Source organism: Bubalus kerabau, chromosome 1, assembly GCF_029407905.1.
Source record: "Bubalus kerabau isolate K-KA32 ecotype Philippines breed swamp buffalo chromosome 1, PCC_UOA_SB_1v2, whole genome shotgun sequence".
Lineage (NCBI taxonomy): Eukaryota > Metazoa > Chordata > Mammalia > Artiodactyla > Bovidae > Bubalus > Bubalus kerabau.
In genome coordinates this window covers 76,669,364-76,683,208 of record NC_073624.1, presented here as the reverse complement: position 1 = coordinate 76,683,208, position 13,845 = coordinate 76,669,364, and positions in this window count along the sequence as shown.

Sequence of the window (13,845 nt, the reverse complement as noted above, 5' to 3'; positions counted from 1 at the left end):
AATTCCCCTTTTTGGTCTATTTTTAATTCTAAATGAGGTGCACACTCTTTTTTAGATTACTCCAAGGCTCTAATACTTGAGGTTACCTCAGGTTTAAGATTCTTCTTAAGGTATTATAAGTATATTAGATTGGTGGAATGGTAAACTCGGAAGTGGTAAGTTTATGAGTCTTTTTGTTTATTTGGATTTTTTCATTTTCACAATGGGGATATATTGTACTTTTATAACAGGAAAATATTTTCATACCATTTTAGATAAGCAAAATTATAAAAAGGAGGAAAGAAGGGAGGGAGGGAGGAAGGAAGGAAAAAAGAGAAAAAGAAAACAAGCTTTGAGAAGAGCATTGTTGGGCTGCTGCTGTGATTATCTTGCCCTGATTATCCTGCTGGGGCCTTGGGGCCAGACCATACCCTTGAAGGTGATGTTTTCGTGAAGGAATGAGTGTTCCCACTGTTGGCTGTCCTGGGAAGAGGCTAGTTCTGGATCTGAAAAGCTCCATTTGGGGGTTAAGTTGGAAGGTGTGGAAATGCCAGAGAGTTCTGATTGGTGGGACTGAAGTTAGACCCGACCCAGGGAGGAAGAAGGCTGACTGTGACTCTGTTGTATGGACTCAGTCACCATATCTGGTAGCAGCTGAAGGGAAGGACCTGTAGAAGCCCCTCGGCTGGGCTAAAGTAAGGACAGAATCACTGCAGATGGGTGGCCCTGGAGAGTAGTGACATCATGAAGATGGTGGACATCGGGTACAACCAGGTGACCAGAGGGGGATGCCATGGTGTTGAAACTGGAGGGGTAAAGGGAGAGGGGAGTGTGTTCCTAAGACACAAGAGACTTGCCAGGAGACCCCTTGAGGCAGAGAAGTTCCCAGGGGTTAAGCTGGTACGGGTTAAGTTGGGGCAGTTGTGGCTCTTATCATTGCCGAGTTAGATATAAAAAGCAAGCATGACACTTTCTCATGCCTCAGACTTGTGAGACCTGGGACAGAAGTGGTGGGGAGTAGGCATGGATGGAAGAAAATGCATCAAAATGTGGAATGAAAATACATGTAAGTTGTTGAATTAGAGGCATTTTTTTCTTTTTTATTTTTCTATGATTTTCAAGTCACGTACAGTTTCTGCCACAATTAAAAATATCAGCATGTTATAAAAGTTATGTGTTGTGTTTGGTTTCAACCCTCAGGCCCTGTTCAATCAGGGTGTCCTTGCTGCCTCTCCTAGTATTGCAGCTATGGAATTATTATTCTTACTATGTCAGTGTATGGAATTAGTCCTTTGCCAGCTCTCTGGGATCTGCTTCCAAGTTGACACTCTGTAGGCTCCAGCTCCTTCAGAGTCCCTCTTTCCCCCTTCACAAAGGAGAACAAAGGAGGCCAAATTATATCATATCTAAATATTCAGAAGTGGCAAAGCTGATTGTTATTTTGTAAAACAGTCAGGAAGTAAATGTTGACTGAACCCTTCAAGGGATCTAGAAACCTCTTAACTTGCCCAGCATATTTTAAGGATTCAATAAAGATTTGTTGAATGAACACTATAACCAATCAATACATTAATTAATTCTCTAAGTAATTGCATGCTAGGTATTATTTAGAATTTAAATATTGACTCCTTTGTAATAGCTCTGTGTTCCTAATATTTTTCAATACTATAGACTGAAGTTCACCAAAAAAGCTTCCTGAGAGATGTGTAATATATACTGTAGGGTTATACTGTTCAGTTGGAGAAGGCAGTGGCACCCCACTCCAGTACTCTTGCCTGGAAAATCCCATGGACGGAGGAGCCTGGTCGGCTGCAGACCATGGGGTCGCGAAGAGTCGGATACAACAGAGCGACTTCACTTTCACTTTTCCCTTTCATGCATTGGAGAAGGAAATGGCAACCCACTCCAGTGTTCTTGCTTGGAGAATCCCAGGGACGGGGGAGCCTGGTGGGCCACCATCTGTGGGATCACACAGAGTCAGACACGACTGAAGCGACTTAGCAGCAGCAGCAGCATACTGTTCAGTATAGCAGCCACTAGTCAGATTAAAGTGCAGGTAGAATGGATTAAGATGTGTTGTAAAATACACACTGGATATTGAATTATTTTATTAATGTTTTAAAATTTTGGTTACATACTGAAATGATAGTCTTTTGCATATATGAGGTTAAGTTGAACATATTATTAAAATTAATTTCACTGGTTTCTTTTTATTTTTAAAAATATTTGTGGACTTAAAAAATGCTCACAGCCTGAAAATTAAGTGTTATGTTTTATTTGGTGGGAATTTTTAGAACTTCAAGCCTAGGAGACAGCATCTCAAGTAACCTGAGAGAACTGCTCCAAGGAGGATACCAGGGGGAGCCAGGTTATACGGAAGTTTTGCAACAAAAGTCAGGTGGTCAGAACATCAAAAGATGATTAATTAAAGAAAATCAGATATCACAAATTAAGAAATTTAGCGCTTTTCTTTGTCTGGGAGTCTGGGCTCATTGAAATAATTCTTTTGATTATGCATCTCACCTATCTGGGGCCAGTATCCTGTGTTTCCAGGAAAACATCTACTTTTGCTTCATTGACTACGCTAAAGCCTTTGACTGTTTGTGCTGCTGCGAAGTCACTTCAGTCGTGTCCGACTCTATGCGACCCCATAGATGGCAACCCACCAGGCTTCCCTGTCCCTGGGATTCTCCAGGCAAGAACACTGGAGTGGGTTGCCATTTCCCTCTCCAATGCATGAAAGTGAGAAGTGAAAGTGAAGTTGCTCAGTCGTGTCCGACTCTAGCGACCCCATGGACTGCAGCCTAGCAGGCTCCTCTGTCCATGGGATTTTCCAGGCAAAAGTACTGGAGTGGGGTGCCATTGCTTTCTCCAAGTCACACCAAACTGTGGAAAATTCTTAAAGAAATGGGGATACCAGACCACCTTACCTGCCTCCTGAGAAATCTGTATGCAGGTCAGGAAGCAACAGTTAGAATCGGACATGCAACAATGGACTTGTTCAACATTGCAAAAGAGTACATCAAGGCTATATATATTGTCACTTTGCTCTTTAACTTATATGCAGAGTACATCATGCAAAATGCTGGGCTGGATGAAGCACAAGCTAGAATCGAAATTGCCAGGAAAAGTATCAATAACCTCAGATATGCAGATGACACCACTCTTATGGCAGAAAGTGAAGAGGAAATGAAGAGCCTCTTGATGAAAGTGAAGGAGGAGAGTGAAAAAGCTAGCTTAAAGCTTATTCAAAAAATGAAGATCATGGAATCTTGTCCCATCACTTCATGGCAAATAGATAGGGAAGCAATGGAAACAGTGACAGACTTTATTTACTTGGGCTCTACAATCACTGCAGATGGTAACTGCAGCCATGAAATTAAAAGACACTTGCTCCTTGGAAGAAAAGCCATGACCAACCTAGACAGCATATTAAAAAGCAGAGTCATTACTTTGCTGACAAAGGTTCATCTAGTCAAAGCTATGGTTTTTCATGTATGGATGTGAGAGTTGGACCATAAGGAAAGCTGAGTGTCAAAGAATTTATGCTTTTGAACTGTGGTGTTGGAGAAGACTCTTGAGAGTCCATTGGACTGCAAGGAGATCAAACCAGTCAATCCTAAAGAAAATCAGTCCTGAATATTCATTGGAGGGACTCATGCTGAATCTCCAATACTTTGGCCACCTGATGCGAAGAGCTGACTCATTGGAAAAGACTTTGATGCTGAGAAAGATTGAAGGCAGGAAGAGAAGGGGAGGACAGAGGGTGAGATAGTTGGATGGCATCACTGACTCAATGGACATGAGTTTGAGCAAGCTCTGGGAGTTGGTGATGGGCAGGGGGACCTGGTGTGTTGCAGTCCATGGGGTCACAAAGAGTCGGGCATGACTGAGAGACTGAACTGAACTAATCCTGTGTTTTCACATTCAGTTTCCTCAGAGTCCACCATGGGGAGTGACTGCAGGGAGTGGCAGTAGTCTAATGGCTGCTAGATGGCAGGTATTCTTTTCCTCAGACTCACCAGCTCACATTGGAAGAGTGCAATCACTGATGACTGTGACATCCTTGTTTATTCATATGGCATAAAATATTTCATTTCTCATATGGTTACTAGAAATTTTAAAGTCACATATGTAGTTCATAATATTTCTATTGGATAGCACTACTGTAACAAACATTTTTAAAAGAGGGGATTTATCACATTTTAATATGTTTTATTGTAGTACTGAAAATCTCCTTTCTCACCCTTCTGCTGTATACTGTTGTAAACCCTCATTTCTTCTCTTGGTCATATAATGATTATTTGACGGTAAGAAGATCATAAAGTCAAACAGCAGTATAAAAGCAATGCTGCCACTGTTAACTGCAAAATATGGGATGGGCTAGAAGTTCAGGGACTAAAAGTACAAGAACTTTGTTTAGAGGAACTGAATAGATGATAATGAGTTCATAGGAGCAGAATACACCAAGTACATGAACTGTTAGGAATCTGAATATATGTTCAAAAAAGAGGGACATTTGTTAAGAAAGATTATTGTGAGATGGTGCAGTAGAGTATTGTATTTTCACTTGTGATTCCATCATTTGGTATCTTAAAATCTTACGGATCTATTTTCAAGCAAGATGGACCATCTGTACTTGAGGTACTTTTCAGAAATCCCAATCTTAACTGTCAAAACCTTGGTAAGATTGAATGATATTGCAAACTGCCAAAGAGAACACTAACCATCCATCTGATAACATTCTACTGCTGCTGCTAAGTCACTTCAGTCGTGTCCGACTCTGTGCGACCCCATAGATGGCAGCCCAGCAGGCTCCCCCATCCCTGGGATTCTCCAGGCAAGAACACTGGAGTGGGTTGCCATTTCCTTCTCCAATGCATGGAAGTGAAAAGTGAAAGTGAAAGTGAAGTCCCTCAGTCGTATCCGACTCTTAGCGACCCCATGGACTGCAGCCTACCAGGCTCCTCCATCCATGGGATTTTCCAGGCAAGAGTACTGGAGTGGGGTGCCATTGCCTTCTCCAGATGACATTCTAGCCAACAACTAATACATTGGGATAGTATAAGCCCAGTTTCTCATCCAAATGTCCTCACTTCAATTCAGTTCAGTTCAGTTCATTCGCTCAGTCGTGTCTGACTCTTTGCAACCCCATGAACCGCAGCACGCCATGCCTCCCTGTCCATCACTTAAACATGGTTATATACCATAATCTCAACTACTTTGAGTTGATGTAAGAAATGGCCATGTGATATATATGTGACATGTTTTTATAGCACTGATATTATCCAGTGGGTTTCTCAAAGTCTCTATGATTAGGATCCATATGAATAATTTGTCCTTGATTTTAAAATGTGTTAAAAAAAAGTTCTCTCCTTAAAAACTCATCTTTCCTTTTGCTTGACAAAGAGGTCCCATGATACTGCTCTTTTGCCTTGGGTAATCATAAGCTTGGAATTAATTTAGTACTTAATTGTGGTAATAGTTTAATTTCTGGTTCTTGATAAAATTATCTTTCTCTAACTCCTCTCCACTCTCTTATTTCAATTTGAAATACCCTCAATACCTAATTATAGAGGTGGCTCTTTGCGGGCTGGGGCTCATGCTCAGCTACCCTGACATGAAAAGTACCCACCACTTCCCCTCTGTGCCCAGTGCAGCCACACAAGATCCCAGGGAAAACTCTCACTCTGTCCTCAGTTAAGGTTCAGCCATGTATTAATTTTTCTGATGGAATATGTAGAGGGTCCCAGACTAAGTAGAAATATAACATATTAAGATATGCCTGAGTATATTCTAACCTTAATTCAAGGTAAGGGAACAATATTCTCCCCCTCTGCACCCCCTTTTTTTGCTTTTATAAAGAATGAAAACCCTAAAGGAAAGAAAAATCTCTCTCTGAAGTAGTGATAGAAATAAGGAAGAACTAAAGGATTGCAAACTGAGAAAGGTCACAGTGGTAAAACCTTGAACTAAAAGTCCAGTTGTGTAATGCAATTGTGCCCGGTACTTTATGCAAAATTCCTATTAGGTTATATAATGCCCTATATGATCAATTTCCAGCCTGCCTTCCTGGCATTGTCCTGTCACGCTTCTGCTCCAGGCATACTGACCTTCATATTCCTCAGCGGGGCCAACCAGATTTTTTCTTAGGACCTTGTTCTAGCTGTGACTTCTACCTGAAATACTCTCACTACATGTTTACATGTCTGGCTCTTTGTTATTATCCGAGTTTCATCCCAGGGCTTCCCAGGTGGTACAGTGGTAAAGAATCTGCTGGCCAGTCCAGGAGATGCAAGAGACATGGGTTTGATCCCTGGGTCAGGAAGATACCCTGGAGTAGGAAATGGCAACCCACTCTAGTAGTCTTGTCTGAAAAATTCCACAGACAGAGGAGCCTGGGAGACTACAGTCCATGGGGTTGCAAAGAGCTGGACACGACAATGACTGAGCACACACACGTTTCATCCCCAATAACAATCAGTGAGATGGTTTCAGACCATTTGAAGGAGTCCCTGTAACTTCAATCCCTGTCACATCAGTTTTTCTTCATTCCTTGCTCTCATCACTATCTGAAATTATATTTGGCCATGTTCCATCTTTAGAATGAAAGCATCTGAATAGAGATGTTCTTTGTTTTGTTCTCCTCTCTGTCCTCAGCACCTCATGTTACTGAATCAAACTTGGGTCCACTCACTTATGCACAGTAAAGCCAATCTACTGACCCCAGATTGTGGTGAAGGAAAGTGCAGCATTCATTGCAGGGCATCGAGCAAGGAGTCCAGGGCAGCTAGTGCTCAAAACCCCTGGACTCCTGGACAAGTTACAGTAGAGCATTTTTAAAGGCAAGGTGAGGGAGGGGCATCCCAAGCTATGTGATCGGCTCCTGTACAGTTCTCTGACTGGTTGATGGTGAGGCAACCGGGTAGTGTCACAGATGTAACATCATCAGTCTTTAGGCTCCAGTAGGTCTGGGAACTATGTGCTCATGATCATCAAGTAGTTAAGTTCTTCCATTTGGTGGTGGTTTCAGCATCTATAAAATAACTCAGGAAACATGCATCAGATACTATTATCTAGGTACTTCAGAGAGGAGCTAAAGCAGAGGATATGGGGGATGGGTGTGTCCCAGGAAGGCCTCATAGAGTCCTGCTTAGTTACACTAGGACAGTGTCAGGCATATGGAAGGTTCTCAAGAAATATTTTAAAATCTGTTTATTTACTCATCCATTATTGTCTTAGGTCAGGTTCCCTGTGAAACAGACTTTCAAACGGAGAATTTAGTGATAGGAGCCTTTGGGATCAACACCTGGGGACAGGAAGGAGGTAAGACTGGACAGAGGGAGGAGTTGAACTGTGATGAGGTCACAACAAAACTTTAGTCAGTCCCACAGGAAACTGGAGTTGGATGATCCTTGGAGTTGTCACACCTTGAGGCAAGAGGGCTTGGATTTCATACCTCTGGAAAGCGGACAAAACCTTGGGCCACTCAGCTGTCTTCAGTCAGGGTGATCAATCCTAGGCATGAGACTCAGCCACCAACTCTGTCCCAAAGGGGGAGGAGGAACCTGGGCCATGGGACACATGAGCACTGCAGTTGATTACCTGAGCCAAGAACAGGTCTAGGTGTTGACGGTCCAGCAGTGAGCTAAAGGAGAAGTATGGGTTCCTCCTTAGTCCCTGCCACTCCAACTGATACACTATCATGCTGCAGGGATTTCTCATTCCTAAGATACAGTTTATTTAGACTCCTGGAAATAGAAAGTAGAATGGTAGTTCCCAGGGGCTCAGAGGTAGGGGACTGGGCAGAGGTTGATCAAAGGCCTCAAGCTTCCAGCTATAAGATGAGTGAGTTCTGAGATGAGTTTTAAGATGTGAGTTTTAAGATGAGTAAGTTCATACACAGCATGGTGACTATAGTTAACAACACTGTACTATATACTTGAAAGTTGTTAGGAGAGTAGATCATAAATGTTATTACTGCCAAAAAATGGCAATTATGTGAGGAGTTGGAGGTGTTACTAACCTTATTGTGGCAACCATTTCACAGTAGATCCATATGTCAAATCACGTTGTACACCTTAAACTTATAGATGTTATATGTAAAAAAAAAAAAAACCCAATAAAAGTGGAGGGGGGAGACAGAGTAGTTTGGCTATCCTTGTTCAAGGAGGTCTGTGTTGTTTGACCCATCATGCCTAAATACCATAGCCTGACATTTAGAACTTTTTGTCATTGTCCTCTGCCTTTGCTGTCAATACTCACTGTGTCAATCCAGTCTCCGTGTTGTCTGCCTAGCACACAATGGACTCATTTCTTCCTTTGCCTATATTATTACATCTCCCACTCCTCTGACAACTATGTCTTAACCCTCTTACACTTCATTACAAAACTCGCTCTTGCAGAATAGTCCCCATTAATACAATGCTATTTTATCTCTTTAATACATCCACATTTATGTAATACCAGAGAAGACGGTATGGGAATATTGGAAGATAAAACTGAATGGGAATAATACCTGCCACATAGTAAGTGCCATTTTAAAGCCCTTTCTATGTAAATGATTGATACTAAATATTAAGCGTTGTAGCGACAACAATAAAAGAATGTGTGCATTCTCTGTTATTTAATAAACCTAATTCATGGCTTACTGAAGTAAGACAGGGAAAAGAAGATTATCTAGTCCCAACATCTTATTTTCAAGATGGGAAAACTGGAGCATGGTGATTTTAGGTGAATTGTCTGAGGTCATGTATGTGGCTGAACTGGGATGAAAGCTCAGACTACCTCATTCGTAAAGCAGTATAGTTTTCACTTCCCCAGGCTCAGTCTCTTGGTAGCTAGTTGTTCACGTGAACAATGGCCAGTCTCATCTCTACAAGGGAGGTGCCAGATGCTGAGAGCTTGAGGTATTTATGGAGGGAAACAAACACTCTGAGTTGCGGAATTCAGAGGGAGCTGGGGACTGTGGAGACTCAAGCCCAGAGCTGATAGAGCTGAGAAAGGTGGAGGTTGTAGGTGAGTTGGGGCAAACATTTCATTTGGCAGGTGTTAGGAAATGAGAGAATGTAAGGTATGTTCAGGAGGAAATCCATGGACAGCCTAGCTGAATATAAGAAATATAAGAAATAAGCTAAAAGACAGCCTGTCCTGTGTGCTACAGGCAATTCCTAATCTGTCAGGAAAGGATGTCATTCTCCCACCAGAATTTATAACTTGACAGCTGAGACGATTTCTACGATTATGGCACTAAACGTTTGTTTCTAATGGGAGAGGAGTCATGCATTCACTGCCATGCTGCTATCACAAAGAGACATGCTGCTTTTGTTTTGTTTGCCAAGAACTAAAAGGCTGGCTTCACCATCCCACTCATAACTTGGCCACCATGCACTCTTTTCTCTTACTATGAATACTCATGTGAAAACTTTGCAACTATTTTAGGTGCTTTGTGTAGAGTGGCCTTCTAGATGGTGCCGGGGCTCCCTGTACTCTTACAGGGAGCTAGTAGCGGCAGATTTCAGGAGGAAGTGCTTGCTAGCAATGAAATTCTGATGAACAGTTAGGAATAGAAGTATTCCGGGAGACAGAGCTCCGCAGAGGCTAAGTGTGCCCTAGCATTGCAAGTGTGACCAATCACATGCTCATTTGGCAGGCAGTCAGTCTCCACGACCGCCACAGAGCACAAAGGCATTGGCATTGAGGGACGCTATCAGTGATACTGAATGTTGTCAACAAGCAATGGTCTCCCATCAGCAGGGAAATCCTAAGGCAATCCAAAAGCATTTATCAATGCATACATCAAAGCCAAAGCAAGAAAGTCATTTCCAAAGTGAGAAATGTCTAATCTGTGTCATGGTTCCCAGACAAATCCCTTTCTTGTGCGACACCAGATGACAGATGATGCAGCTGCTCCTCTATTGGATGCCTGCACAAAACAGCAAAGAGGAACAGTTGCTACACATGCCGTACATAATCCCTATCCCAATTGGCTCAGAGAATTGCTTTCTTTTCTATGTGTCATAAATCACATAACATGGGGAAGTCATTTTAAAAATAGTCCCTTCATGGTAATGCATGAGTTCAGTTGTTTCAGGAGGCCAAGTGTTCGTTTCAATTAAAAAAAAAAAAAAAAAGGGTATCGCTGCTTTATATGTAGTGTTAGGAAAAGGTGTGGCATTTGAATGTGATTGCTGAGATTTGGAATTCCAGAAATATCAGGCATTTTGAGTAACACATGAATAAGAGGTAAAGAACCTACCAGTGCTTTACTTAATACTTTTTAATAATACAACAGAAGTTGGAGATTCACATTCTCTGTTTCCCATTTTCTGGATGACTCTGATCTTTCAGATTAGATCCATAAATTGGAAACCAGGGACCAGAAAAGTTGTTTTTGCTTTCCTGACATGGGTCCTTGATATCCCCCAGGGTTTCAGTGAGGATCTCATGGCTTTCTCACTATGAATGAATAATTCTTGGTTGCCATGATTTCTGGTTGTTCTAGGTCAGGGACACATTCATAATAAACCTCTACCCTATAATTCATGTAACAGGCTTGTATTAAATCAGCACCATTATGTTCTCTTCAAAAAAAAAAAAAATAGAAAGTAGTATCTGGTCCCATCACTTCATGGCAAATACATGGGGAAAAAATGGAAGCAGTGACAGACTTTATTTTCTTGGGCTCCAAAATCAGTGCAGATGGTGACTGCAGCCATGAAATAAAAAGACACTTGCTCCTTAGAGGAAAAGCTATGACAAAGCTAGACAGCATATTAAAAAGCAGAGACATCACTTTGCCTACAAAAGTCCATATAGTCAAAACAATGATTTTTCCAGTAGTCATGTATGGATATGAAAGTTGGACCATAAGAAGGCTGAGCACTGCTTTTGAACTGTGGTGCTGGAGAAGACTCTTGAGAGTCTCTTGGACAGCAAGGAGATCAAACAAGTCAATCCTAAAGGAAATCAGCTGAGAATATTTATTGGAAGAACTGATGCTGAAGCTGAAGCTCCAGTACTTTGGCCACCTGATGTGAAGGCCTGACTCTTTGGGAAAGACCTTGATGCTGGGACAGATTGAAGGCAGGAGGAAAGAGGGGCAACAGAGGATGAGATGGTTGGATGGCATCATTGACTCAATGGACATGCTGCTGCTGCTAAGTCGCTTCATTCGTGTCCGACTCTGTGTGACCCCATGGACTGTAGCCCACCAGGCTTCTCTGTCCATGGAATTCTCCAGGCAAAAATACTGGAATGGGTTGCCATTACCTGCTCCAGGGGATCTTCCCGACCCAGGGATCAAACCTGAGTCTCCTCCATCTCCTGAACTGGCAGGTGAGTTCTTTACCGCTAGCACCACCTGGGAAGTCCAATGGACATGAGCTTAAGCAAACTCTGATAGATGGTGAAGGACAGGGAAGCCTGTTGTGCTGTAGTCCATGGGGTTGCCAAGAGTCAGACACGATTGAGTGACTGAACAACAGCAACAGCATTATGTTGTCATTGCAACTGGTTTCACTTCTAGTGCCTTTGTGCTTGCGTCCCTGTGTTGGTTTGCTGACTGTTAGTTCTTTCGGGACTGGATTCAGTTTCACCCTCCTACTCATTTTAGAGATAAGGTAACTTCCTCTAAACTCAGGTTGCCTGACTGCAGCCCCACAACCTCCTGCTGGATCTCTTAAGGATCTCTGATTGTGCCAGCTCCTTGGACTCTCTTTTCCAACCTGTAGAGCTTCCTGGTCTCTGGGTCAGGCTTTATCTGACCCAATCCCCCAAGCTAGTTTCAGTGGCTAAGATTGTAGGACAAATACTTCCTTAGTTTTAATTTTTATTCCTAAACATTCTTTAAGCTGCAGCTGCCACCTTGCTACTTCCAATGTTTATTTGTTCATTTAAAAGCATTTAAAATTTCTGTATTTTGCCAGGCACTGAAGCTGATACCAATAATAATAATAATAATAAGGCATGATTCTTTCCTTGAATTCACAGTCTAAGGTAATGTTCTATATAGTAATATCCTATGTTTGTATAACCTTTCAGTGTTCACAAAGAACTTTCATATGTTATTTCTTGACCATTATTCTTAAAGCAATAGATTAATTGATTTTCCATATTCAAGACTACAGCTATCCCAAAGGAGTCATGAAACTAACTTTCCCATGATGTAATTCAGTTTCATACTGGAGAGAAACCTTATAAAAGTAATGAATGTGGGAAAGTCTTCAGCCAGAATTATCACCTTTTTCAACACTCAAGAATTTGTACAGGAGAGAAATGCTATAAATGTTTCATTGCCTGAGAAACTGGTTTTTGACCTATATTAGCTAGTGAATTTTTTATTTAAAGAGGTCTCCTATTCAGGGCCATTGGGGTTTTAATACCAGGTTCATCTCTTTTAAATTGAGAGAATGTGGAATTTGTGCTTTTGAATTATATTTATAATAGCTTTATTAATCAAAGTTGACAGCCTACAGAAAGTCTGATGGGCTTACATAATAGTATTTTTTGCACATTTTGGTAAAAGCTGACATAGGATGAATAGTCGCTATGGTTACATAAGGCACAGCAGTGCCACTGGAAAGTACGGAAACACCTAAGAATGTTTTGTTGTCAACTGAAAAACATGCCTTTGGGAATTGCAAGAAACAGTTGCCAGTGACATCCGATGCCAAGTCCATAAAGGTGTGATGGCAGTGTCACTTTATGGAGCTACATTTTTTAAACTCAAATATGCCAAGCTTTTATTTACTTTTTAGGCAATTTGCTATAACTATAGGGTGAGTTGCCCACCAGCTGAGGTTAGCACCATATGTATATAAAATCTGTCTTCTTAAACTCAGCAAGTAGATGGCAGGAAGGAAAACAGAGAAACCAGTTTCAAAATATCTACTGCATCTTGGCAACCCGGGAATGCTCAGACCCCTCAAGACAATTTTGAAGTTGATTCTTCAAAAGCTGGAAAAATAAAATTGGCATCTGAATGGATACATTTATAAGAGCACCTTGGGTTGTCAGTCATAATCATAAATTGACTTATTATTCTGATATGTATGTTAAAGTTAAATTTTTGTGATCATCCAATAAATTGTTGCAAAATTTTATCTACTCCTTTAAACTCTGTCTTTAAAGATGGCTTTAGAAAAATACTCATGAAATAGCTCTTATCTTAGAAGAAGAAACACGTGCAAAAGCATAAATTGTGGTAAAAGAATCAAGAATTCAGATATTTCATGCTGACATTGTATCACTGGAGTTTCAATGTAAAAATGTTCTCTCTCTGCACTCCCCTCCAAAATGTAAAGCTGTTTCAGATGAACATACAGAGATGTGCTTACAGCACCAGAAAGCTGTGTCTTACCACATGCAGCAATTCTGTGCCAGAAAATGTGCCAAACTCCACACAATATCAGAGAAGGCAATGGCACCCCACTCCAGTACTCTTGCCTGGAAAATCCTATGGACGGAGGAGCCTGGTGGGCTGCAGTCCATGGGGTCGCTAAGAGTCGGACACGACTGAGCAACTTCTCTTTCACTTTTCACTTTCATGCATTGGAGAAGGAAATAGCAACCCACTCCGGTGTTCTTGCCTGGAGAATCCCAGGGACGGGGGAGCCTGGTGGGCTGCCGTCTATGGGGTCTCACAGAGTCGGACACGACTGAAGCGACTTAACAGCAACAGCAGCCACACAATATTCTCCTGGGCACTGTTCTCTGTCCCCTTCTATCTTATCATTACAACCGTAAGGGAAACAGCTGAGTTGGGAAACCAACCGTAAGTGACTTCCTCCCAGGTGTTGAAATTCATGTTACAATATGTTGACTCCTTTAATCCTTAAAGAGATTGTATTATGTTTGTGTGATTAT